This window comes from Leopardus geoffroyi, chromosome A3, assembly GCF_018350155.1.
Source record: "Leopardus geoffroyi isolate Oge1 chromosome A3, O.geoffroyi_Oge1_pat1.0, whole genome shotgun sequence".
In the NCBI taxonomy this organism is placed as follows: Eukaryota; Metazoa; Chordata; class Mammalia; order Carnivora; family Felidae; genus Leopardus; species Leopardus geoffroyi.
In genome coordinates this window covers 112,741,533-112,768,452 of record NC_059336.1, presented here as the reverse complement: position 1 = coordinate 112,768,452, position 26,920 = coordinate 112,741,533, and the positions used below count along the sequence as shown (strand labels likewise).

The window sequence follows — 26,920 nt, the reverse complement described above, 5'->3', positions numbered from 1 at the left end:
GCATGGTTATCTGTATCCTCTGGTCAGGTCAGGGTCTCACCAGGCTGCCATCTAGGTCTCTTTTGACAGTCGGAGTCCTTTTCCATGCTCATTGGTTGTAGGCAGAATTCAATTCCCTGTAATTCTAGGACTGAGGTCCCCTCTTTCTTGCTGGCTGTCAGCTAGGGGGTCATTCTCAGATCCTTGAAATCACTCGCCATTCCCTACCCTTGGCCCTCTCCACAACATGGTAGTTTGCTTCTCTGGGACTGGCAGGAGAATCTCTCTCACTTCCCGTCTCATCCTCTAGGATGGATCCAGTCTGTTTCATGGGCTTACCTACCCAGGATAATCTCTCTTTTGATAACTCATTGTTAACTTATTTAGGACCTACATTACATCTATAGAATCCCTTCACCTTTGTCATATAATGTAACCTAATCATGAGAATGAAATTGGCTCTATTCACAGACTTGTATTCAATAGGAGGAGAGGAGATAGGCTATGGACAAGGAGTGAGAATCTCGAGGGCTACCTTGGAATTCTGTCTGCTACAGAGACCAGGCACCTACCAAGCTGGGATGGCTTCAGCCTCCTCATGTACTTGTGATTGTCATGGTTAATTTGAATGTCACTCATTTGAATATGTAGATTGGAAGCCACTGCAATCCAAGTGACCTCCTTTTCACCTTCCCCCAAAGTAGACCACAGCTGCTCTGGAACTGATCTGCAAGACCACACACTGTGCAGTTGCTTTGGCAACCAACACATATTCTGTCCCATTTGAGCGCTAGTTGAAATGGTTTCTGCAATGGCATCGCTACGCAGAGTTGGAACTAAAATGTCACAGCGTGCTAAAACCCCAGATGTGGCAGACACTCAAATCCAGTGATTACCTGAAGAGCCAGTGTGAGCCTTTGTGCCATACGTAAGTTTACAATATAGACTCGTTTTCATTTGTTGTTCAAAGGGATGCATGCCTTCTAACACCACTATTGGTTTGCTAGCCAGTATGTTATATACTGTATATAGAAGGTATGCAGATACAAGCAGACATTTGCTAAACAAAATCAAAGTTTTCTTTTAAGAATGGTTATTTATTATGTATCTGTCCGGTGCATACAAAATTTGAATTTCCATGACCCCTGTTCCCCCAAACTACTTTGAACAGTCTACTAAAAGTACAAAAACGTCAAATTTCTTTTTGTCCAGCTAATTATATTTCTGACTGAAGTGACCCCTGCACCTTTAGAAATCCTGCTCATTTGCCAAGGAGCAGGAACTGTAATTATTCACTGAATTGCTCACAAGAATGAGCAACTTACTTCTAGCATTTTTTGCATTCACATGTTTAAAAAAAATCACCCAGTAGCTACACAGTGAATTGCTGAGGGTATTTGGTCCTCATGATGCAGATGAGCAATCCCATGCACAGAAAAGATACCAGAAAAGCATTGTTATCTGCTCAGGTGACAAATACTGCCCGCTGCTCTTGTCAATTCGTTCCACAAATATCAGCTCCTTCGGGTGTTGGTCAGTGTTCCTGACAAAAAGGTTTCTAGTGCCCAGAATGTTGGGAAATGTAGCACACTTTGTCTTCCCCTTCACAGCCACAGTTTCCATTAGCAGGTGAAAAACTCATGAAGGGGTTTAACCCAGCTTTTCCCAAACTTATTTGACGACAAACACTCCCTTTTCCCTTCAGCGACTCAGTAGATCACCTAACAGGGTCTCAAGAAAGTAATCATCCTGGAATGCATTTGGAGGTGTACTGTTTAGATTAGCAAGACTTTTGATGACAGGGGTTGTGTTCATTTCCTTTGGGCCGTTCTTCTAATTGGGGTGGGTAAATTGGGGAATACACATTGACCAAGCACACGTGATGTGTAAGACACTGCACAGTGACTCCTTTTTTCTTTTAAGTTAGATTAAACAAAATGTTTATTTATTTTGAGAGAGAGAGAGAGCAGAGAAGGGGCGTAGAGAGAGGGAGAGAGAGAATCCCAGGCAGGCTGTGCACTCTCAGTGCAGAGCCCGATGTGGGGCTTGAATTCATGAACTGAATCATGACCTGAGCCGAAACCAAGAGCTGGATGCTTAACCAACTGAGCCATTCAGGAGCCCCACACAGTAACTCTTTTTAACCTTTAATTACCCCTATATGACAGGTAATCTGACTTCCATGTTGCTGATGCAGATACTGGAGTTCAAAGAAGTGAAATAATGTCCGTAGACCCCCAACTGACCTATGAAACCCAAGCCCTAGGACCTTTGCACTCTCCTGTGCTGAAGCCTGAAAAACAAAACTGCTGATGACAGCATTTTGTACTTTTTACTTGAAAAGTACAACTTTCATGGAAGGGTTCTGGCGAGGCCCTTGGAGGAAAATTAAAGAGCCTATTCATGTCTCCAAGTAAGGTTTTGAATATTGTATGTTGGGCAGAGAGGCAGCAGTATTTTTATAGTCGGGGGCACTGACGCTGGGGGTGAAGAGTGGGAGCTGAACCAGATGTCAGGCCCCAGTACCCTCAGCCTTTTGGGAGGTGATGACCACCCTTACTTCCTGAAAAGAAATGGGTCCTGGGTTTTGCTAATGCTCTGACTACATCACTTAGATTCTGGCTGAATATGTGCCTTCTTGTGTGATTTTGATAGAAATTGCACTGCTTTGAATTTTCTCTTAAAAGTAAGTACTCAAGCAGTCTTTACCACACGCACCGGCAATAGTTGATAAATTCTTTAAAGATTTCATTTTCCTGAAATGTCCTCTACGTAGAACAATTTACAGGAATAAGTTTCTAAGGAAAAAAGAAACCTTATAGCTAGCTTACTGAGGACTCCAGCGTATAACGGTATTCTGTGTTTTGAGGACTGTCTTCTCAGTACTATATTTTAGACCCTTTTTGGAAAAATTGCTCTTGTGCTATAACCTGCTATAGCGATTTTGAATAATAGTGTTAATAAAAGGTGGCTTGTTGAGATTCAGGGTTTTATTCATTTCAGTTAGTAGAGAGAGCAATATTAATATGTCTTAAAATTGCACAATAAGAAAACCAGGGTGTGTTTATGTTTTCCATGGGTGTGATGTATTGAGTCATTCCACATCTCAAGTGTTGCTCAGTTTTGACTGTCATGGAAGGCATTTAATCAAGATGGACTTGAAAATAGCACACTGTGGTATTAACCAAATGCACTGACCATGGAAAGTGATAAAGAGTACTTTAGCTGAGTTATTTGTAACCAAAAATGCTCAGATACAAGTCCGTCGCATTCTTGCTTCAAGCAAGTGTCTCAGCCACCTTGTCACTGACTTTGCACCTTAGCTCTGCCCTAATCCGCCCTGCTCCAGCCAGCTCTGTAAACAACCAAGCACAGAAGGAGAGCCCCTCAGAAGACACTTCACTGCCTTCTGGCTGTTCTTCCTATCAAGCAGCAATATGTACTATTTTAGCATATTTATATGTGTGTGTATAGTGTATTCATATATGTGAAGGCTCTGCTTCTTTCTATTATTTGTGGCTTCTGAGATCAATCAGTCACCTAGGTGACAGGCTATGTTTTTCTCCCATGTTATGAGCTGTGTATCTGTGTGTGCGACTCAGTGAGGTGGTTCTCATTCGCAGTTGCTCATTAAAATTCCCCAGAAATTAAAAAAGACAACAAACCTGGGTATTAACAGAACAATTGAATCAGAATGTCTGGAGGTGGGGTGAGGATCTAATTACTTACTGTTTATTCGAAAACTTTCCATTATGGAACATCTTTAACATATATACAAAGTGGGAAAATAATATAATGTACCCACAGGATAATGTAGCTACCCCCCAGCTTCTACCAATTCATTGTTCAATTTGTTCATCTCTACCCCAGTCGTTCCTACTTTCACTGCCTCCTTCTTTTGGATTTTTTAGACATGAGTCCTGGATATCATATCATTTCATTTGTACATATTTTTGTATATGTATATGTGTGACTAAAAGATAACTCATTAAAAGAATCAATATCATCAGGACCCTAAAATCTTAATAACTTAATTAATTCCTTTATATAATCAAGATACCCTGTTAGTGTTTACACCTCCTCAGTTCCCAATTTTTTATTGTTTGATGGCTCAAATTAGGATTCAAGTGAGGGGAATTCATGAGATTTGTTAATGTGTCTCTTAATGTCTCTTTCAATCTATAGATTACCTCCATCTCTTTTCCTTTCTCGCAATTTAAAAAAGGGAGTGGGTCAGGGGTGCCTGAGTGCCTAGTTGGTTAAGCATCCGATCTTAGTTGTGGCTCAGGTTGTGATCACACAGTTTGTGAGTTCGAGTGCCATGTCAGGCTCCACACTAATAGTGTGGAGCCTGCTTGAATTCTCTCTCACCCTCTTTCTGCCTCTCCCCCGTTCATGCTCTCTCTCTCTCTCTCAAAAATAAATAAATCAACTTAAAAAAAGGGGGGACTGGGTCATTTGTATTATGGAGTTTTCTAAAGGGTTACCAGTGACTGAGTTTCTGTGACATCATTAAACAGGTTTCCTTTATTTCCTATAAATTGGTAGGTAGAGCTATAAGTTTGATAGGATTTAGATGGGATCACTTTGGAAAGGCTATTTAATAAATTTTTTGAGCACAGACATCATTAGGTAAAACATTTCTGATTGTTTCTCTTTTTGTGATATTAGCATCCTCTGATAAACTCATTGTTTTTTTTTATTAAGGTTTACAAGATGGTGATATTTGAGTTTAGTGATTCTTTACCTACTAGCTGGAGTACTTCTGTAATGAGAACCTTTCCCTTATCAACTCTTTGATTACCCCAAGAAATAGTTTATATAGCAAAGAAAAAAAATGCTTGGTTCTTTCCCTTCATTTATCAGGTTTCAAATAATGACATGGTTCCCATTTGTTCTAATGAAGAGTTTTTTAAATGGCATTATTATGAAAGCATGAATTAAGAAATATTTGATTTAGGCTCTTTCCATAATTTGGCTATTGATGAATGGATAAAGAAATTGTGGTTTATATACACAATGGAATACTACGTGGCAATGAGAAAAAATGAAATATGGCCTTTTGTAGCAACGTGGATGGAACTGGAGAGTGTGATGCTAAGTGAAATAAGCCTTACAGAGAAAGACAGATACCATATGGTTTCACTCTTATGTGGATCCTGAGAAACTTAATAGGAACCCATGGGGGAGGGGGAGGAAAAAAGAAAAAAAAAAAGAGGTTAGAGTGGGAGAGAGCCAAAGCATAAGAGACTGTTAAAAACTGAGAACAAACTGAGGGTTGATGGGGGATGGGAGGGAGGAGAGGTGGGTGATGGGTATTGAGGAGGGCACCTTTTGGGATGAGCACTGGGTGTTGTATGGAAACCAATTTGACAATAAATTTCATATAATAAAAAAAATATTTGATTTACTTTAATATCTTACAATTATTTTCTTTGTTTATGCTTAAATTGCCTCAACAATGGCCAGAGAAGCCTCTTAATTTTGGATTCTGAGACCCTCAGACATAGTCCTAGTAGCCTCTGATAGCATTCTTACTTTCTGGTATGAAAGCTCATCTTGAACATTCCTGGAAACAGCCATTTCTCCAAGGAGTCCTAGGTTTTTACAGAGAAATCTATTTAGAGACACAAATCTGATTGCTAGGCATGCTCATTGTTACAGCATTGCTCATTTTCTAGGCCTTTCCAGTAGACAGAGCTGAGAAATATGTATATATTTTAAAATTCAGGAATGCAGTGTTTTTCTTTAATTTCCTCACTTTAACATCTGAATCTCCTTTCTTCCCTGCAAAAATCTAGTTCCTCATTAACATAAGAGCTCATTTAATATCTCATATGGCACATTGCATTTTCCGAATGCAAATGGCCACAAAAATATTTCCAATCCCACGTGTGCTCCCACTTCTCATCAGAAGGAATCTATTTTCTTTCCATTGAAACTGTAAGCTTCAATGAACAGAATGCGACAGAAATGACCCTGCATGACTTCTGGTGGGTAGGTCATAAATGTGATGGAACTTCTGTTGGGCTTTCTCTCAGGATGCTCACCCTGGGAACCAGCCACTGTTGTAGTCAAAGGTTCCAGAGAGAGATCACCTATAGGTGTTCTGACCAACAGCCCCAGATATGGTCTCAGCAGACAGCGTCAACCACCAGACCTGTGAGTGAGGGAGCCTTCAGATAATCCCACTTTCCCAGCTGAAAAAGATTGGAGCAGAGTAGTTGTTTCCATCATAAGCTGCCCAAATACTCAGTTCAGAAGCAAAGTAAATGTCATTTTATTGGTATTAAATTACTCATGCCTTGTTGCTTTTAAGTATGGCCCTTTCTCTTATCTTTTTAATTTAATAGTTTTGTTAAAATATAATTGACATATAAAAAACAATTTAAAGTGTACAATTCAGTAAGTTTTGACATATGCATACACTATGAACCCATCAGTACAATCAAGAGAATAAACCTGTCAACCTAAGCCTTTCCTCCTGCTCCTTTGTGATCTGTGTAATCCGTACCTGCTGACACTCCTGCCCCCAACCCCTCTCTGTCTCCAGGCAACCACTCATTGGCTTCCTGTTATTATACATTAGCAGAATTTTCTAGAAATTTATACTAATTGAGTACATTCTGTACTTTTTTTTTTCCTGGCTTCTTTCCATCAGTATTTTTATTTTAAGATTCCTTCATGTTCTAGTGTCTACCAATAGTTCATTCCTTCTCATTTCTCTCTCTGGCTACTTTCTATTTGTTCCTTACTACCAGAAATTATGAAGTTTCCTAGTAATTTCTTCCCTCTCTCCTCCGTCTCTTCCAGGATCTATTTGAAATATTATTTTACTCCTAGATTTTACCTAAAAGCAATCAGTGTGCTCACTCTCCTTTTCATATATGTCCCTGTTTTGGTCCCCCGTTTTATTATAATCAGAGACTGTAACCATCACCTTATAATTTTCTGCCATGATCATCACCTCATCTCAGATGAGTATATTCTACATTCTACAGATGAGTATATAATGTTTACCACCATATCTTACATCAGTATTTCTCTAGTCCTTTTGGTTATCTGAAGCTTTCTTTAGTAGAGAAACAGTTTTCTCTGTGTTCTTGAGGGTTGTTGTAGCTGTTTGCTTGTTTGTTTTGGCAGGTTAGTTAATAACAGTTGTGCCCTTGGGGCGCCCGGGTGGCTCAGTCAGTTAAGTGTCCAATTTTGGCTCAGGTCATGATCCCGCGGTTTGTGGGTTCCAGCCCCACCTGGGGCTCTGTGCTGACAGTTCAGAGTCTGAAGCCAGCTTCGGATTCTGTGTCTCCCCCTCTCTCTCTCTGTTCCTCCCCCACTCGCTCTGTCTCTTTCTCAAAAATAAATAAACACTAAAGAAAATTAAAAAATAAAATAATAGTTGTGCCCTTTTCACTTGGAGTTATGTTTGCCTGGACAGTTAGCACACCATGGTTCCACATTTTCTTTTCCAAAAGTATCCTACATGTGTTGCTTCATTTTCTGCTGACATGAAATCAGAATGTCTGATGACCACCTGATTTAAAAATTTCTTTTTCTTAACAAGTGACTTTGGAGAAGAGAGCAGGCATGCTTCATACCTACCTGACTCTCTCCTTTTTTTATTTTTATTTTTTCTGAAATACAATTATTTTACAAGAATATGTTACAGCTGTGCTTTTTCTCAAAAATATGTTAAATCTTTGTATGTTTTTTATTGTAAAACTTTCCTCGTTTCCACTGTTTCTTTTAAGGCATTATCCATTGTGTTCATTTGCTTTTGAGGGATTTCGAGTTGAGTCTTCATTTCTAAAGTGATTTTTTCTTCTGGTTATGTTCTTTCCTGAGTCTTGTCCCCTATCCTTTCATAAAAGCTTCCATTTTCTAATAACCTCATTTCTGTGGGTTTTTAATTCTGTTTATGCCGTGCTTTCATAGCTTCTATAATTTCTTATAAATATTTTCACTTTTCTTTTTCTGAAAGGTAGAGTTTTGTGGACATATATTTCTGAAGAGCCTTAATTGTATTCTGCTATATATATTATATATGTATTAACAAAGTTATTATAATATATATGTGTTTATATTGCTCATGTTACAGAAGTAAGTTTCCCCATGTTTTAGGGAGGATTATCCAGGATAGCTTTTCTAGATTCAGGGCTTTAGAACTACCGTTAGTGTTATTATCGTGAAATGATCAAAAAAAAAAAAAGTATAGTCATTTCTGAAATCCAACTCCTCTGTACCTTTCCCCCACTTCTTTTATCTGGATTTTCTTTCTCCTTTGGTCTGTTGTACCTGTGCTGCTCAATTGGTATTTTCCTCAAGGTGTTTTTTTTGTTTTGTTTTGTTTTGTTTTTAATTACAAATGCTGATTATTTTCAAGAGAGAGTGAGAGTGCACATGCACGAGCAGGGTAGGGGCAGAAAGGGAGGATGGGGAGGACAGAGGATCCAAAGCAGGCTCTGTGCTGACAGCAGAGAGCCTGATGAAGGGTTCCAGAGGCTCTGAACTGGGAGATCATATACCGTGAGCCTAAGTCGGACACTTAACCAAAGAGCCACCCAGGTGCCCCCGGGGTGTGGTTTTATCTTGCATGGGAGCTTCCCTTTCTTCCTTTGGAAAATTCATAGTGCCCACCCCCCACATTAACACCCTGCCAGGAAAAGCCCTCCTAAGTTCTGCAGCTGTTTTCACACTGGCATCACATTTTTCGGTGAGTGTTTTTACACCGGGGGTGGGGCGCTCTCTGGTTCTCGGAGCCTTTGGAAGCTTCTGTGCTTTCTTTCTGTTTCTCCCAGGCAGAAGTGGATAGTGTGTGTGTATTTACTGATGCTGGTTTTCCCCACTTTCTTGCTCATGTTTTTGGGTTTGTGTACACTCCTATTTTTGTTGTAGCCACGGGTGTTAAAATTTGTTCTGTCAGATTTGGTTAGAGGGAACAGGGGTTCTGAGATGTTTAAGAATCAAGGATTCCCCTTCCACTGTCTCCAAATCCTTGATACTTTTTTTTTCCCCCACAAATCTCCTTGGTGATAATACAACACCACCAGAGTTGACAAGTCAGAAGCTTTGAATCCTTTCTCTATTTTGGGCAGTGTTACTCTTTAAATTCACTTAAATTATTTGAACTTTTATTTTCTTATTGATTAAATGATCACAATAGTACTTGTACTATCTTCCGCATAGAGTTGATATGTTATACAAAGGTCATATATGTGAAAAAATCTTTGAAAATGTGAATTTGATATCATCTGTATCCCAGTAGTTTATTTTTTTTAAGTTTTTTTATTTATTTTGAGAGAGACAGAGACAGGTCAAGTGGGGGAGGGGCAGAGAGAGAGAATCCCAAGCAGGCTCCGCTCTGTCAGCACAGAGCCTGACACTGAGCTGGAACCCAGGAACTGTGAGATCATGACCTGGGCTGAAACCAAGAGTCAGATGCTTAACTGACTGAGCCACCCAGGCGCCCCTCCCAGTAGTTTATTCTTAAATGAACACCAACCACCCAATAACCATGCCTCTGTTCCACATACAACGTGCTGTAAGACATTGCAGAGGTGAGGGCAGTACTTAGGTTTCCTGCTAAAGAAATCTGAGCTCTTGCATTATTTTGAGACACTGTTCCGTCTTGGTTCAGAATGGTGGTTCTGAAGGTCTGCCCTGTCTTTGGGGGCCAGGAGAGAGAGCTGGAGGCCAAGTTTGCTGAGTCTGGGTTTAAGCAGCACAGGTATTCTTGATTTCTGTTTTACATTTGTTCTCCTATGTATTATTGTGTATGTAAAAGTGTTCCTCGACAACAATGATATATTGGCTTAGAAATGTCCCGGATTTGGCAATCCCTAATCTAGGTACACAATAAGCACCAAAATTTATTTCCCCATCAGTTAGTTATTTTCATCTCTGTGCACTTTCAAACACAGTACATGGTAGCTCATCTCTAAGCTAACCTTCACAATATACAGAACCCACCATGGACTCACACTGTGTGCTAATACTCACCTGAGCACATTATGTTATCTTCCCTGGTAGCTGAGAGTAATGTGCTAGAGAGAGAAGGAAAATTTTTTTGTCTTACCAACTCCTGGTACTCTGATAATTCCAAGCAAATTTTGGAAATAGTTAAAATTTAATTTTCTACCAGTCTTTCTGCCCTCCACTCCATTACTCTCATGCCCCCCTCCTTCTGGCCTCCACTGATTTCAGGCTCAGCCTTTGTACCATTTCAGCTGAGGGGCAGAAGAAAGGTTTGGTTCTCTAAAGTGATTTCCTGACCTCCCTTGGCTGAAAACTATGGGCTCCTTCCACAAAGCAGCTGATCTTTGTCGGCCATTAGATTACTATAATTAAGCCAATTCACATCAGCAAATGACTGATGACCTATAACCATTCCATGGCTATTAATATTTTTAAAGGAGGACGCTTGATTGCTAATTGGGGAATTTTACACACTGTGGCTAACAAAAAGGGGGAGGGACAAAGCAAAACATCGGGCTATATTGGGAAGGATTTTGCACAGATGAGCTAAGTAGTGGGTTCCTGGTTAGGGCCACTACAAAGCATGCAAGCTGTGTTCTTTGTATTTGCAGAAAGTGTCACTAGATGGAAGGTGCCCCTGGAGCTGAGTCACTCCGTGGCCATGACTAGGGTAAATCCATGACACATTTTCTTGCTTTTTTTCATGTTATACCTCACAGATTTCTCCAAAGCATTACATTTTGCAATGTCTTCTCAAACAATAGAGTAGGTCCCTTGTAAATGGAGGTTGTTTCAAAAGTCAGATATTTTAAATTGGGGCTGCCTCTAGACATGCTGGGACTCCTCAGCAGGTCTGCAGCAGAGGCTGCCAGCTGCTCACCCCAATATCCATTCTCTCCTTCCTCCCTAATTAACAGAACCCAGATATGTTGGGAGTGGCAGTATGTCTAGCTAGAAGCTTCTTTTTCCCATCATTCTTTGTTAATAATAGATTGCAGGCATGTGTCTAAGATCTGGCCACCAACATGTAAGCAAAAGTGTTGCATGAATTTTCCAGAAATACACTTTAAGAGAGAAGAGATGCCTCTTTGTCCTTTTCTTCTGCCTACTGGCTGGGAACTGAGAGCTGATCGCTGGAGATAAAGGAATCATCAAGATAACGCAGAAAGAGGGGCACCTGGGTGGCTCAGTCGGTTAAGTGCCTGACTTCAGCTCAGGTCATGATCTCTTGGTTTGTGGGTTTGAAGCTTGCATCAGGCTCTGTCAGCACAGAGCCTGGAGCCTGCTTTGATTCTGTGTCTCCCTCTCTCCCTGCCCCTCTCCCACTCATACTCTGTCTTTCTCTGTCTTTCTCTCTCTCTCTCAAAAATAAATAAACATTAAAAAATTAAAAAAAAAAAAAGATGAGGCAGAAAGATAAAAGCCAGGGTTTTTGATGGCAGTGTGAAGCCAAAATACCAACTCTGGTCTGCCCATATATGGACAACCTTTACTTGAGAGAGAAATAAACTTGTGTCTTGGGTAATCCTCTATTTTCTAAGTCTCTGTTACTTACAGCCAAACCTATTCCTGTTACAAGCTCCCAAGTCACAATTTAATTACAGTCAGGGCACTGTCCCCATGTCATTTATAGTTAAACAAAATGATTTAAATTTTGCTTTGAAATGTATACAAATTTCTGCTTAAGAATATTCTTCCAAGAAATTAATTTTTAAAAGTTATCACACCTTAGAAATACTTTCTAGTTCAAATCTAAATTACAGCACGAACTCCCTAAGAGGTGCTTGGTGCATTGCTTCTCAGTCTTCAATGTGGGTATGAACCACCCACATTGTGTTGGAGATTGTGTTGGAGAATAAAATCTGGATTCTGACTCAGAAGGTCTGAGGTGGAGCCTGAGATTCTACATTTTTAACAAGCTCCAAGTGATGTTGATGCTACTAATCTAATCAGCACTTTAGATCGTCAGCATCAAGTCACCTAGGGTGTCCTTAAATGTGTAGCTTCATGGCTTCTCACCTCCCTTTCTTTCTCTGCCCACTTTCCCCTCTTGAGAGTTTCTGGAGGTGGGGATCAGAAAACGATTCATCATAAGTCATGTTTTCTGGGTAATTTTTTTCTTTTCATCCTTTCCCTGAAGAAATATCCTTTCTAAAAATCTTCTTGGATTGTAGTTTAAAGATAGATTTTGATCATGAGTTCCCTTTGATTTACTTGACCTCTTTATGTATGATGCATTCTAGTTCTTTTTTTACCTCTTTTTTCTCATCATTATTTCATTGATTGAAGCTTCTTGTATTGTTTTCCCACTAGTTTCTTTCCTCTATTTGGAAGTATATGCTCCATATCATTTTTTAAGTGATTACCTTGATGTTTTAGCATGCATATTTATAAAAGTCTAAAGTTAATCAGTATTTTTATTTTCCTCCAGAATAAAACAAGAATCTTATAATTTTTTAAACCGTGGTATTTATATGCAATTGTTATTCACTGTTTTGTTTTTCCTCTGATAGTTTTCCATGGATAATTATTGTTACAATTGTTGGGGTTGAATCAGTAGCCACTTATTTAGTAAATCATACCTGTGTAATGATGCTTTCATAGTAACCCAAAAGAATGGGGTTTGAATACTTCCTGGATTGGTAAACAAGTGTTGGTGATGAGAGGGTAACATGCCCAGAGAGAGCATGGGGGCTCCACATACCTTTCTCCATACCCTGCCTTGTGAATCTCTTCTATTTTGATGTTCCTGAGTTATGTTCTTTTATCATAAACCAGTAACCTAGTAAGTAAATTATTTTCCTGAGCTCTGTGAGCCATCTTAGCAAATGATCAAATCCAGGATGGGGTGATAGGAATCATCAACGTATAGCCTGTCAGCTAGAAGTACAGGTGATAATGTGTTTTGATTGGTGTCTGGAGTTGAGGGAGCAGTCTTGTGGGACTGACCCCTTAACCTGTGGGATCTGACACTATCTCTAGATAGGTAGTGTCAGAGTTGAGTTAAATTGTGAGACAGTCAGCTAGTATCTGGAGAATCAGAGAATTACTTGGTGTGGGAAAACTGCATACATTTGATGACCAGAAGTGAAGTATGTGTGTTTTGAATTAAAAAACCCAGGAGGAGTTTTCCTTTATAATCTTCAATTTAAATCTCAATCAGGATTGCAATTTTAAAGATGTAGTCAGGTAATGATGTGTTCAAATTATTAATTGTTTAGAATGTGAACGTAAGTATATTTTAGATTTTGGGGCACCTGAGTGGCTCAGTCGGTTAAGAGTCGGACTCTTAGTTTCGGCTCAGGTCATGATCTCACGGTATGTGAGTTTGAGCCCCACATCAGGCTCCATACTGATAGCTCAGAGCCTGCTTGGGATTCTCTTTCTCTCTTCCTCTCTCTGCCCCTCCCCCATTCACTCTCTCTGTCTGTCTTTCAAAAATAAATAAATAAAACTTAAAAAAATTTTTAAAAAGTATATTTTAGATTTTAAAACTCAGAAGTCTGTGGGAAAATGGAGGTTTATATACATATGATCACTAATATTTATTATCATGTGTGAGTGAATAGATATTTAACAACTTTGTCCAGGTGAATCTCGGGATTTTCTTCATTAAATCCTAAATTCCAATTTCCATGGAAAGAAAGGGCATGAGATTAGATTGTATTGGATATGTATATGTATGTACATAACTATCACCTCCTTGATAGTTAGTAGATGTTCAATAAATTTTGGTTAAATGGACGAATGAGTTGACAGTGTTAATAAGTCATAGTCAAAGAAAGGAATATGATATGTTGGAGACTTTGTGTATGTGTATGTGTTTTTGTGTATGCATGTGTAGTAAGTGGGGTAGGAGAGTCCTTGCCTTTCCTCTAGTTTTAAGGAACTGATAGTCAAATAGGGACTGATAGATTTTATTGATGGATTCACTTGGTCAAAAATTCCTATTGTCTGGGCTGTCAGACAAAGCAAACTTGATATTAGGTCACCTCCTAAGGCTCTGACTTGCCTCACACTATCTAAATCACTGAAAGAAACTATAGTGAGAGTCTCACATTACTCATTTTCTTCATGGATTTGGAATGTTGGGAGAGACAATTGACAGCAATAATAGAAGTTAACATTTATCCAGCACTTATGATATGATAGGTATTCTTTAAGGGTTTTACTTGTATCAGCTCCTCCCATAGTAATCTTTCAAGATATGTGAACTTCCTAGCTTGATTTCACAGCTGGCACAAAGAGGTTAAGAAACTTGCCCCAGGTCACACAACTGGTAGGTTGTAGAACCTAGATTCAAACCTGGACAGCACTCTTACTGCCTACCAGATGCTTACTACCTGCATCTTAACTAATGAGAATAAAGACTGAAGAGTTTGAACCACATTGAGCAGTAGCTTTCTTCACTCCAGGGTAGTGGTTCTCACCTGGAGGCAGTTTTGCCCCTCAGGGAACATTTAGCAATATCAGAGACATTTTTGATTGTCAAGACTTGGAATAGAGTATCTATTGAGTAGAGGAAAGAGATGCTGCTAAACACCGAACAATGCGTAAGAATAAGCCTTCACAATTATTATCCAGTCTAAAGTTAGAGGAATCCTGTTCTAGGTTAGTAACTCTCTGCCTTGGCTGAATATTAGAATGATTTGGGAAGGAACCTTACAATTATATCAAGACCTCGGAGAGTAGGATATTGTTTTAAGATCCCTACATGATTCCAATGTACAACCAAGGTAGAGATCTGCTTTCCTAGGGAATTTGTGCCCTCACAAATTCCAATTGGTCCTCATCTCCATTGATGATATAAGTGGTTAGAGAGAGAGGCAGGAGTTTTATTATAGCACTTCATATTTGTGGGAACTTTTGCACCTTCTCTAAGGAAACATAAAAAAAGAGAAGGAATATGAAAAAAAAATTGAACATTCTCTATAGAGGTTGCTCTAAAATCCTATCATTTATTTTGTATTGAAATATTGATTATCCTCCCCTAGCCAAACCTCTTCAAGACTAAGCCCTTGATCTTGATGTCAGTTTGTAAGACTAACACTTTGATGGAGGTGAGAGACTCATGTATGAATAGTGATGGAGGAGCCATGGAGCTAGAAGGTAAGAAAGCTGAGAATGATATTTTGGGTGTCTGTCATCTTGTGAAGGTGTGGCTTTAAGTAGGGAACTTGAAAGAGGAATGTTCATAGGGATCTTGGCAATGGTGACCTCATTGTTTGGGGTATATACTTTGAGAAGAGTCAATGTCCAGATGTGAGCTCTTGAGTGATGGCCATGATGATTCTGCCTACTGCATAGTCATGAGGATCTAGGAGGCGGAGAAAACCAAACCTCTGATATAAACTTTAGAAATCAAGTAAGATTGCCTAAGCCAGGTTATATAGACATTTAGATGTTCTTTGTTTTTAATATTTTTTAAACCCTTAAACATTTAATAAAATCAGCTTTAATGTTCTAAGTTTGACCTAGCTGTGCTAAGGAATCCTAAGGGGGAATACTTCTGTGTTTATTAAAGGATGAGCAACACTTTTGAAGAATTGTATTGTGTTGGTATCAGTGCCTCATATAATAGTTTCCAATGAAACCATGAATTCTTGAGTTAGGACTACATCTTCTAAACTTTTCTTTGCATCTAGAGGCTTCCTGTTTAAAGACTATGATATGCAAAGTGTGCTTTATTTATTTACTTTTTAATTTAATTTAATTTATTCCAGAAGAAATAGAACTCTTTGATTTTAGCTTGTAAGACCCGTATTGGACTCCTTAGCCCCAGAAATGTAAGATCATAAATATATTGTAGTAAGCTACCAAAGTTATGGTAATTTGTTATAGCAATCTTAGGAAACTCAAATAATCGTGCCACTCTTTCTGGTACAATGGGTCCATTCCTTTCTGACCCTTGCTTGTTCATAGCAATCTCTGCTGTTATTATCAACAAAATATATAAGCACAGGAAGTATGACTATGAAAATAAAGTAAGAACAAATGTGTGAGCATGGCATATAGTCCCATCAAACATTTTCCAGACTAAATTGTGAGAAATGATCTGCTAGAAGATATTTGTCAAATCTGTAATAGTTAATCACATGAAAGTACTCTAAAGATGTACAGAACATTTTGCATAATGTATTATACAGAATTATATATTTAATTTAATACATTTAAAAGGATGCAATTTCATGTAAATATGACTAAAAATTCTGGCTTGTGTATGGAGGAATAAAATATTTTAAGGCCTGAGTATCCAATTAAATATGCAATTTTCAGGTCCCAAGTTTATAATGCCTGGGTACAGCTTTAATTTTGTTTTTATTTGAATATAGTTGACACACAATTTTACATTAATTTCAGGTGTGCAACTAATGATTCAACCAGTTTACACATAATGCTATGTTCAATACAAATGTAGCTTCCATGAACAGCCTTCATTTAAAATTCTATATCTACTCAACTTCTTGTAGATGTAGATTTTCTCTATTTTTTCATATGCAGGCAAATGGCATTTACTTCTGATCACTTTGGAGAAGAAAAGACTTTTGGTTGTTCCATTTTTTGGATTTATAGTTCAGTGTCAGAAATGACATTTGGGGATTTGGAATTCACAGTATCAGCCACAATATTTTCTGGGTAAAATTAAAAGTGATTTTCTCTGACAGGGATAGAGAATACATGGAATATGTACGTGAGAGAAAGAAGGTGAGTGTGAGCAGGTGTTGGTAAAGGAAAAGCAGTGGGGAAAATAGACTACCATAGCTGATAAGTGATCCCATAGTATAACACTTCTGGGGACAGTCTCAGGGGTGAAAGGATAGTCAATGTAGAGATAAGCAATATTAATGATATTTCTGGTTTTGTTCTTTCTTTATATATTTTAAAGTTATGTATCAAGGTGACTGTATTGTCTTCAATCTCACAGTTTTAACTAGAAAATAGAGAAGGCTGAAATATGTTAAATTAATAATGAATTTAAATATATAATTCATCATTGAATGATTTTAGGACTCATAATTCTTTTAATTATCCATGGCTGATAATTCTCTAACTTTTAGTGGTTCTTACATTTTAGTGTGTACAAAAGCATTAGGAAGTTTGTTTAACCGACTCTGATTGGGGATCTTGAGGTGAGGGCCCAGAATCCTAATTTTAATAAGTACCTCAGGTACTTATTTTGTAGTGACTGATCCACAAACCACACATGAACCAGCACCAGGCTCCTAGCCTCCACCCCATGCTCATTCACCTGAGGGCAGCCTTCTGAAGTTGATGTGTAAAGCTTACTTACTCATCACACAGAGTGGGGTCCCCACACCAGCATCATGGACATCACCAGGGAGCTTGTTAGATATGTAGACACTCAGTCCCATCTCAGACTCACTGAGTCAGAATCTGCATTTTAATATCCTGGGGTTGGGGGATGGTAATGGGATGATTCACGAGCACATTAGTTGGAGAAGCACTGTCTTCCTGGAAATTGTCAGTCTCCCTAACAGTGGTTTTTTTTTTTTTTTAATTTTTTTTTAGGTTTATTTATTTTTGAGACAGAGAGAGACAAAGCATGAACGGGGGAGGGTCAGAGGGTCAGAGAGAGGGAGACACAGAATCTGAAACAGGCTCCAGGCTCTGAGCTGTCAGCACAGAGCCCAATGCGGGGCTCAAACTCACGGACCGCGAGATCATGACCTGAGCCGAAGTCGGCTGCTTAACCAACTGAGCCACCCAGGCGCCCCTCCCTAACAGTGGTTTTTAATCAATGGAGTGCCTCCAAATCTTCTAAGGAACTCTGAAAAATTACCCTGATTCCACCTTAAACCCACTGACCTTTCAACAATACAAGGGCAGAAAATATCTTAAAAAAAGATCTAAAGGTGACTCTGCCTCACACAACTGGTTAAAAACAATTGCTCTATAGGACTTGCCTGGCAATTTAGAACCTTTGGGATAACAAAAATCAAACCATATTACTCTCAAATATCAGATTTGCTTTGTGGGGTGACAGCCTAAAATTCAGAGTAGACATTTTTATTACCTCGTACAGTCTTTGTTCTTTTTAGCTTCCTTGTCCTAGTTGTCACTCTGGGAGAACTCAAAGAAGTCAGCTAGTTTTCATCTCTGTCTTGTGTCCTCAGGGGACAGCTGATTTATTCCCAAATTCTCCTGCCTTTTTAATTTTTTTTTTTTTAAGGCTGTACTAGTGTAGGTCAGCCTATTCATAATTCACTCTGAGACTGGAGAAAGGACTCTGAGGTCCTCATTTTCCTTAGGAATTGAGCAGTAGTTTGTTAAAACTCCAGAGCTGTCAGCCCTTTCTGTAACTGTGGTCCCCATAAATATGAAGAAATAATAAAACTTTATTAAAGGACAATCCAGGCGTGAATCTTTATTCCATTTAATGGGTCTTGTATTAAAGTAACTTTTAAGCTATTCCTATGTAGTTTTTAACTCAGTCATCTGTGGTGTAGACAGTTTACTGAAGGTATTTCGTTTATAACTGAAAAGGGCTATAAATTAAGGCCCTAGTTCAGATTGTCCTTAATAGGACAATAGATCCTTTGTAGGTGAGATCTGAACCAACTGAGGATAATCAAACTTTTGCTTGGTGGTCTGTGGCTATATTGTCACTTGCTACTTTTCCTGAATCCAGGAAGAGATAAAGGAAGCCAGACCAATTGCCTGAGGAAGTTCTTCTGGTGGTGGATTTCTTTAGGAATTTTTCTACCTTGCTTTGTGTTCAGTTTAGACACCAGTCTAGAAGCAGAAAACCTTCCTTCCGGCATGTCAGTCAGCATAAGAATATAGTATTATACGGGAAGAGCTATGGGGCAAGGTTTTTCTTCCACTGCTTGAATTCAGCACCTTGGAGAAGGCCCATCTCCTTTCTGTGGGCACAATGCTGCCACAGACTCCTTGCCCAAGCCCTTTACCTGGTCTGCATTTTGAAATGGGACATGCTTAAGTGAAATTGCTGCTTTCCATGATAGAGCATATTTGGGCCAAGGGAGCTATGCCTATACTACCCTGTTCTGCCTCATCACTTTCTCTCTCCAAAGCCCGGGCTCACAGTTGAGAGGACATGTATGTACTCTGAGCAGTGTTAGAAGTATAATACTCTCGGTAGATGGTCCTCACCAGAGGAGAAGGCCTAATCTGAGAAATGAGAGAATAATACCCATTGTGTTCATCTTGCCACTGAGGGAAGACATATCTTTGAAATAAGAATTACCATTGTCAGCAGGCAGTGCTTTACTTTAAGGACTTTATAATGATGATAAAAATTGTGGTTGGCAAATTAGTAAACATTTATTGCACTTTTAATGTTACATAGTAAATGAAAGAATATATAAATAGTGAGGGAGTAGGTTCTCATCTGCTACATTAAGTTGATTGCATGTTAGAAGTTAGCACAAAAAGGAATTCTCACCCAAGCTGAAATGAGTTGAAGGAAGGAAGAACCAGCAGGATGAGGATCCTGACTTCATAGCCAAGGCTAGGGATGGAGGCTTGTCCTCTATGGAGCTTCACAATGCTCTTTTCACCGGGGTAAGCCTCATATACTTTTTAGTCAAATTGGAAGATCACTAGTGATTTTTGTCCTCAGAAAGAAGCACCTTGATTTTCTGAAGCAGTGATTCAGCAAATTATATTTGGCAATCTTCTAGTTTTAGTCACTTGGACTATGATTGCATCATATTATAGTAATTTTATCAAGGAGTGAACTGACCTGGTACAACACTTTGTGGCAACTCATTGCCGACTTACTCCTTACATGGCCACTTTGTGAACAAAAGAAAAGCATAAGAATGGAAGGAGAATTTTGTCATTTTCTAATTTAACATTAGATACGTTTTTGGGCTTATGGAGTGTACAGCAGACGTAGAGAAATAAATCATGGATCTCTCTTCATGGTTTGCCAGGCCCATAACTGAGCTTAGAGGAGGTGTGCCTTCTCTTTTACCTCATCGTTTCTTTGCACCTATCTTGGAAAACTCCTTACCAATTGTTCTTTGGACCATGATAGCCAACAAATAGCCCATTTTAATTAGTCTACTTTCTCACAAGTTCCTTAAAGTATAAATAAGAACTTTGCTATTATTCCTATTTCTGTCTTTGACTCTTTAAAAAAAAAAACTTTTTTGAATGTTTATTTATTTTTGAGAGAGAAAGAGCATGAGCAGAGGAGGGGTAGGGAGAGAGGGATACACAGAATCGGAAGCAGGCTCCAGGCTCTGAGCTGTCAGCACAGAGCCCAACGCGGGGCTAGAACTCATGAGCCATGAGATCATGACCTGAGCCAAAGTCAGATGCTCAACTGACTGAGTCACCCAGGCGCCCCTCTGTCTCTGATTCTTAACCTCTTTTGAGGGACATAGACATTTTGTGGTTGTGTCGCCCAGAATGAGTTGAAATGCCCGGGAGGAAAGGTGGCTATAGTAGAAAGCAAGAGGTTTTTGTTTTTTTGTTTTTTTTTTTTCTTAAATATAGATGTATTTTTTTCATCTCTGGACACACATCAATCACACCTCTTCTGCCCTCCCAACTTGCAAAGCAAGTGCATCAGACACAGCACAGCACGCGTGAAGGGCCCCTCCTTTTCACCAAAGCTGGGGGGCAGGACACAGCTTAAGGATGGAAGAGCCTCGAGGTAAATATGAAAGTTCTAGAACCAAGTGGGTTCCATTCTAGACCGGGGAAAGGGACCGGGAAGCAGCACAGTGGTGAGGTTCCAGATTCGGCAGCCGGGACCTAGCACCCAGTGGTTTTACGGTGGGCCTAGGGGTCAGAGGTTGTGGCAGGGGAAGCCGGCCCCTTCAGTCCTCAGCAAGGGGATCCCCTGGAGGGCACGGGAATCTCAAGATAGAGGGGAGAGCTCAGACTCTCAGGGAAGGAGGTACAGGGTCTGGTTCAAAAAAGGCCAGAAAGGCATCTAGACCAAGACTGCATGTTCTCCAATAGGAATGAGAAGCCAAGTGGTTCTGTACCACCCCCCACCTCCCATTGGCCAAAATATGGAGAAAAAGGAGAGCAGGAGTGGGGGGACCCTCCAGGCAGAGCCAGACACCCCAACAAGGGCTAAGATCAGAGTAAGGACGCGAGTGCCCTGGTCTGGAGCCCGAGTTCTGGAGTTGAAATGGAGGACCTTCTGGATTCAGTTAAGTCCCTGAAAGTGCCCCAGCTGTGGACTGGATTGCCCCATTAACAGGGACACCACATGCAACAGTTTATTTGATTAATTCTCAACCCCACACTTCATAGCTGGGAAAAACTCAGATCATAATCAAAGGGGGCATGTCTTCCTATTCACCATGGCATCCCTAGTACAGAGCGAGTGTCTGCCATATGACTCTCTGCAAAGATTAATGGACTAATTGGAAGATCACCTGAGATACTGGAAGTGAAAGGACACAGAGGATGAACTCAATGAATACTATTTGCCTTCCTCTGCTCTGCTGATGTGTGGGCAGGAGAAACCATCACTTTCTATAAACACATGTCAGACATGCAGTACCTGTGTTCAAAATTATCAGGGGTTAATTCATTTGATAGCTGGGGCTCCAAGGAGACAAATTCCAGTAGGAGTTGTGGAAGAGATAGCAAAACCAGGTTTTCTTTCCTTTTATGTTCTCTTCATATGATACCTTTTCGATTCCTTATCTAACCTTGGTTTATAATGACATTTTCTGGTGGGTAGAGAATTCTAGTCAACTCTACAGCTACAAAAAATATGTGAAAAAGGAAGGCAGGTATACAGATGATTAGTTTGACTCTTTTTGCTTGCTACATTTTTATCATTTTTGTGCTGACAGTGTTTCAATCTTTGCAAATTGAGAATGTAAAATGCTTAGCATTTTGACTGGCTAAATCCACAGTAGCAGTTACTCGCTGTTCTGCTCTAACTAAGCAATTAGTGAAAACTTATTCAGTGCATAGGATGGTGCTAATTAGTGCCTGGAATATACAAATAAAAATGGGCATTACTGATGCAATAAGCAATAATTGCTAAAGGGTGCTGTTAATCTGCATTTCTCCACTCTGAGGACAAAATCTTGTCTGCTATGGTCTCCCTATCAAAAAATAGAATTTATTTAATTAGAACTTTAGGGAGGTAGAAAAACAATTAGTTTGGAGTGACCAAATGCAGTAGTTGTGAGTAAATGAAAATAGTACATAATGAACTTAAGCTATCATTTATGTGCAGTACTGCTGATGTATCGGGACTTGATATAAACTTACAATTTCTCCTATTAGCTTGGTGAGGACTTTTAGTCCTCTGTATCCTCTCCAATTATTGCAGAGAGGATGGACATTAGATCTGATTCCATGGACATATGGCCGTACTGCCCGTGGTCTTATGCCCAAGTCATTCTGGGTTGAACTCTTGTTTCAAAGGCCTTGTTATTCTTTTCTGCTTATGCATGGGCTCAAGGTTTAATTTGCTTAATGTTACTCTTTTGCTTTCATTAACCTCTATAAAATGCTTATTGTTATTTTTTTATGTAACCTAAATGGGCTATTCTTGGTTCTTTTGCATGGGGCTGTATAGCCCATTACCATGGTTTTAGTTACTTCCCAATCTTGCAAATCTCCCTCCAGAGCTTCAAACCCATATGTTCAAATTCCTTCTGGCATGTCCCATAGATCACTCAAACTCACATGACTAAAACTGATTATTTTCTACTCCCTGGCTCCCAAATTGTTCAAATTCAGACTTGGTTACTTACTGGTGTGGGGCTTGGGGAGGTCACTCAGCTTTTATGTGTCTCAGTTTCCTCATCTATAAAAAGGGATAAAGATAACAACTATCTCATAGAGTTGATGAGGATGAATGAGTTAATATGTGTGACTTTACATTGTAAAAACTATATATATGTTAGTTATTATTTTTGAAAGTTTATTTCCTTGAAGTTCTCTAACTTTGCAAATGACACCACATTTACCCAGTGGCTTAAGCTAGAAACCTCAGTATCATTCTCAATTCGTCCTCCTGAACCACCAGTCACCTCCCATGAATACTATTTCCTACACATCTGAATTTCACCTCTTTTCTCCCAGTGCCACTGCACAATCCTGTATTACTGCAGTAACCTCCTAGATAGAGCTTCACTGTCTGCAATACATACTTCATCTCTACTCTTTACACTACAGAACTGTATTTTAAAAATGCAAATCAAATTGAATATTTTCCATGCTTAAAATATTTCCATTCTCATCTTTACCTCTCCACTGTCTCTGACAAGGTCCACAGAAGTCTGAATAATCTGGCCTCCGCTTTCTTCTGTGACCTTATCCCCTACCTCATGCTTCCTTTTCTGTCACTTCTGGGTCTTTGCTGAAACTATTTCTTATGCCTGGTCTGAGGACTCTTCTTGCCCAGCTGCTCCTGTTCCTACCCCAGTTAGGGTACCTCCTTCTCATATTTTAGGTTTCAGTTTAGATATCACTTCTTCCAGGCAGGCTTTCTTTATTAGCTGCCTGTGGATTATACATTGCTTTGATTGCTTAGTATCCCTATTCCCTTGTAGGAAAATCAACTCCAGTGGCCTAAATTGATCCATTCCCACGGCGAGGGTGGCTTTGTGACACTTAAAAATCTAAGACCATTGTTCTCTGGTCAGAGAAATGTAAGGAAAATGGCCTAGTCCATATATCAGTCTAATTTCAGATTGTCACTAGCATGTGCAGTCCTGACCCAAGTGAATTACCAAGTATCAATTATTATAATTTCTCTTTCATTAGACTTTGTTCTCTTTGAATGTAAAGATTTTGTCTGTCTTGTCTATCATTATATCTTTTGTGCCTTAGCATGAAACAGTCATTCAAAAAAATATTTGTTGAATTGATTCATACATCTTAGGGTGTGAAATAACATGAAGAAATGATTTTATCCAGTATCCTGATAAAGTATGATACTCTCCTCATGTTTGACAAATGGGTCACCTGAGGTCTAGAAATTTGGACACGCCCTCTAGGTTACATAGAATAAACTAGAAAGAAAGTCTTCTGTTTCCTAACATTATTTTCTTTCTACCATTCCTAGTTACCACCCAGTTGCGTTTGTACATTTTTAATATGCTAATTTGCCCACAGAGAGACTGATAAACCTTGCTGTCTTATCCTTTGTTTATTAAATCTCGGGGTTAAAGTTGAATTAGACTGGACCAAAAGTGCCAGTTTAGGGAGTTGGGGCTTTATTTCCTAAGTTGATTTTCATACTCTGTGGAGCTCCTGTCAAAGGTCGCACTGCTAAGGACTTCCCACTCCTATTTCAGAGAGGTTCCTTGTTCATTCATGTTCCTTGGCTTTATGGAAAGCCTTCTTGTAAAGAGAGAAATGCATGAATAAAATATTTGAAAGCCATTGCTCCAGGGAGTACAGCAACAATTTCATTTACTACTTAAACTCAGCTTTTGTTGAACTCTTAAGGTAAAATCTGCTGCCTTTTTGTCTCTAAACAGCTTTTCTTAATAGCTTGCAGGGTGAGAGGTTAATGTTGTATCTATATGTTTAAATAGCTAAATGTTATCAGTTACAAAAGAAAATAATATATTAGAACCTGAAAGAATTTGGTGAGCCACATTAAGAAAAACAGAATATGCTTTAAGTTTTGTCTTTCATTGCCTTTTTGAGAAAATATGCAGTTGGGGGGAATTTGGAAAATGCCTATTACATACACATTCTTATATTCTCTGGATTCGTTTAGTGATATATGCAGCTGTTGAGTTAAAAGAAAATGGCTAGAAAAACTGCTGACGCTTGACCAGTAATTGTGGATTAAAGTTAATGGGAATTTGCCTGGGGACGAGTGTTGATAGTCCTAATGATTTCTGAATAGCATTGCAAAGGCTTTTGAAGAATCTTTTAAATCTCTCAATCTCTCTATTCTGTTACTTGTAAAATGAGGGGCTTTACATAGATGAGGACAGCACACATTTTATAGATTTGTATGGTACTTTACAGTTTACTAAGTGCTTTTACATTTTTCTTAGAAAAATGTAAGGCTTCTCATAGCTCCATAATTCTACTACTTTATGTTTTATTGATTCTTTTGAATATTCTTTGAGATTTTTAAAATTTGAAACTGATATATTGAATAGTTTTAGTTTAGCAATGATACGACCTTCCAACTCTGTGCTTTTCTGGAGGTTATGTGGGTTATGACCATGTACTTTGTTAAGGAATAACCTATTGATGAGTAAATAGTGTAAAAAGATGCATTTCAAAAAAAATTTCTTTTTCTAATACCTTGTGAACAAAGTGATAAGTAGCTGAATATACAACTGTGGCACAAATTTCCATATATTTTTTTTTATTTTCTGTAAAGAATCCTATAAGACTGGGAAAATAATGCAGTCCATGTGGGAATTGGTTTTCAGATGATCATTATCATGGGCGATCCAAAGATGGTTGAATTATTAAGTTTAAATTACTAAAACAAAGAACAAAATAATGTCCATTGTTAGAAGACACTCTAAATACTTCTACTAACTCAAATATTTTCTCATTTCTCTGACATCGGTTTGAGATTATTACCATTTGAGTCCCCAAAGTAGTGGAAACCGTTTAATATAGATTATTTAAAATTTTTTTTTAATGTTTATTCATTTTTGAGAGAGAGAGAGAGAGAGAGAGAGAGACAGAGAGAGAGCACAAGTGGGGGAGGGACAGAGAGAGAGGGAGACACAGAATCTGAAGCAGGCTCCAGGCTCCAAGCTGTCAACACAGAGCCTGACACAGGGCTCGAACCCACAAACCGCGAGATCATGACCTGAGCCAAAGTCGGATGTTCAACCGACTGAGCCACCCAGGTGCCCTAATATAGGTTATTTTTAAATTAAAGAGAATAACTTTGGAGAAATTTTGTTGGTTTTCTTGTTTGTTGTTTTCCATTTGAGTATAGGAGTGATTCTTATCATTTCTTGCATAGATTTGTATGTAGGAAATAAGACTGTCAAAGAAGAAATAGTGGTGATTAATGCTAATACAGTTCCCTCCTCTAGACATCAGACATGTTCCTGTTCATACTTTCATGCCTTTTCAGAACAGCACCTAGAGGAAGAAAACAAATGGAATGACATTTATATGTAGCAGTTACTCTCTATATGGGAGTAAAATGACCCAAATGAACACTCCATATCTAGGTAGTCATTTTCTTCTCTATGTGGAGCTTGGATGATCTTATATAGTTTTAAGTGCAGGAATTGTACCACTTCTATTTCTACCAACAAATTTAAATGAGGAAAAGATCTGGGACTTCTCTTTTGAAATTCAAATTTGTTAAAGCTAATCTTGTGGACTGGAGTGGCTTTTACCAGTCCATCTTGAAGAAAAATAATCCCAAGAATCTGCTTTGAGAGGAGCAGGATTCTCAGTTAGGGTTGACTCTTGCATGGAGGACTAGAGGCTGAAGACACTGTGTGGCTCATATGCTAAATTTTGCCCCTGGGATGTATCTGTGTGAGGACATGGGACTCGCTTAATTAATACAGAAATTAAACTTTCAAATTCAACTACACATACATGACAGAAACTAGAAAGTCAAAATTAGAATTTAATTTTTATGGACCTTTCTAGATTCACTATCACTAAATTTCAAAGAGCATGTACCACGGTGTGCAATGGAAGACTTTATCTTTTGTATTCCTTTTTGAATTTGGCTCACACATGCCTCTGATAGTGTGAGCATGTCTCCACATGGAAGGAGAGCTAGTATTTAAAGGTTTGTACATTGACTATATGAGATTTTCAGCTTGTACTCTGATACTAAGTTCTAGATCCCATATATTGTGGAATTTTGGTGTAATAATTGGAGTTCAGGCTAAGTTTGAAGTCGACACCCCCTGACTAAGCAGAACACTGACAAGATGTGACATCTCTGCCAACTTGAGGATCTACTTTGGCCTGGGAAAATTGGAAGAGACCTTGTAATGGAAGCGAGGACACCAAGAAGTATAACAAAAGATATCTG

General features: G+C 38.9%; 1 long non-coding RNA gene across 1 annotated transcript; it reads left to right on the top strand.

Annotated features, from left to right (window-relative positions):
• The first annotated feature begins 603 nt into the window (after window positions 1–603).
• Window positions 604–26,920, top strand: LOC123581254. The gene is made up of 3 exons (XR_006703687.1): window positions 604–907; window positions 14,946–15,060; window positions 26,721–26,920. It is a non-coding gene; the product is annotated as an uncharacterized LOC123581254 (long non-coding RNA).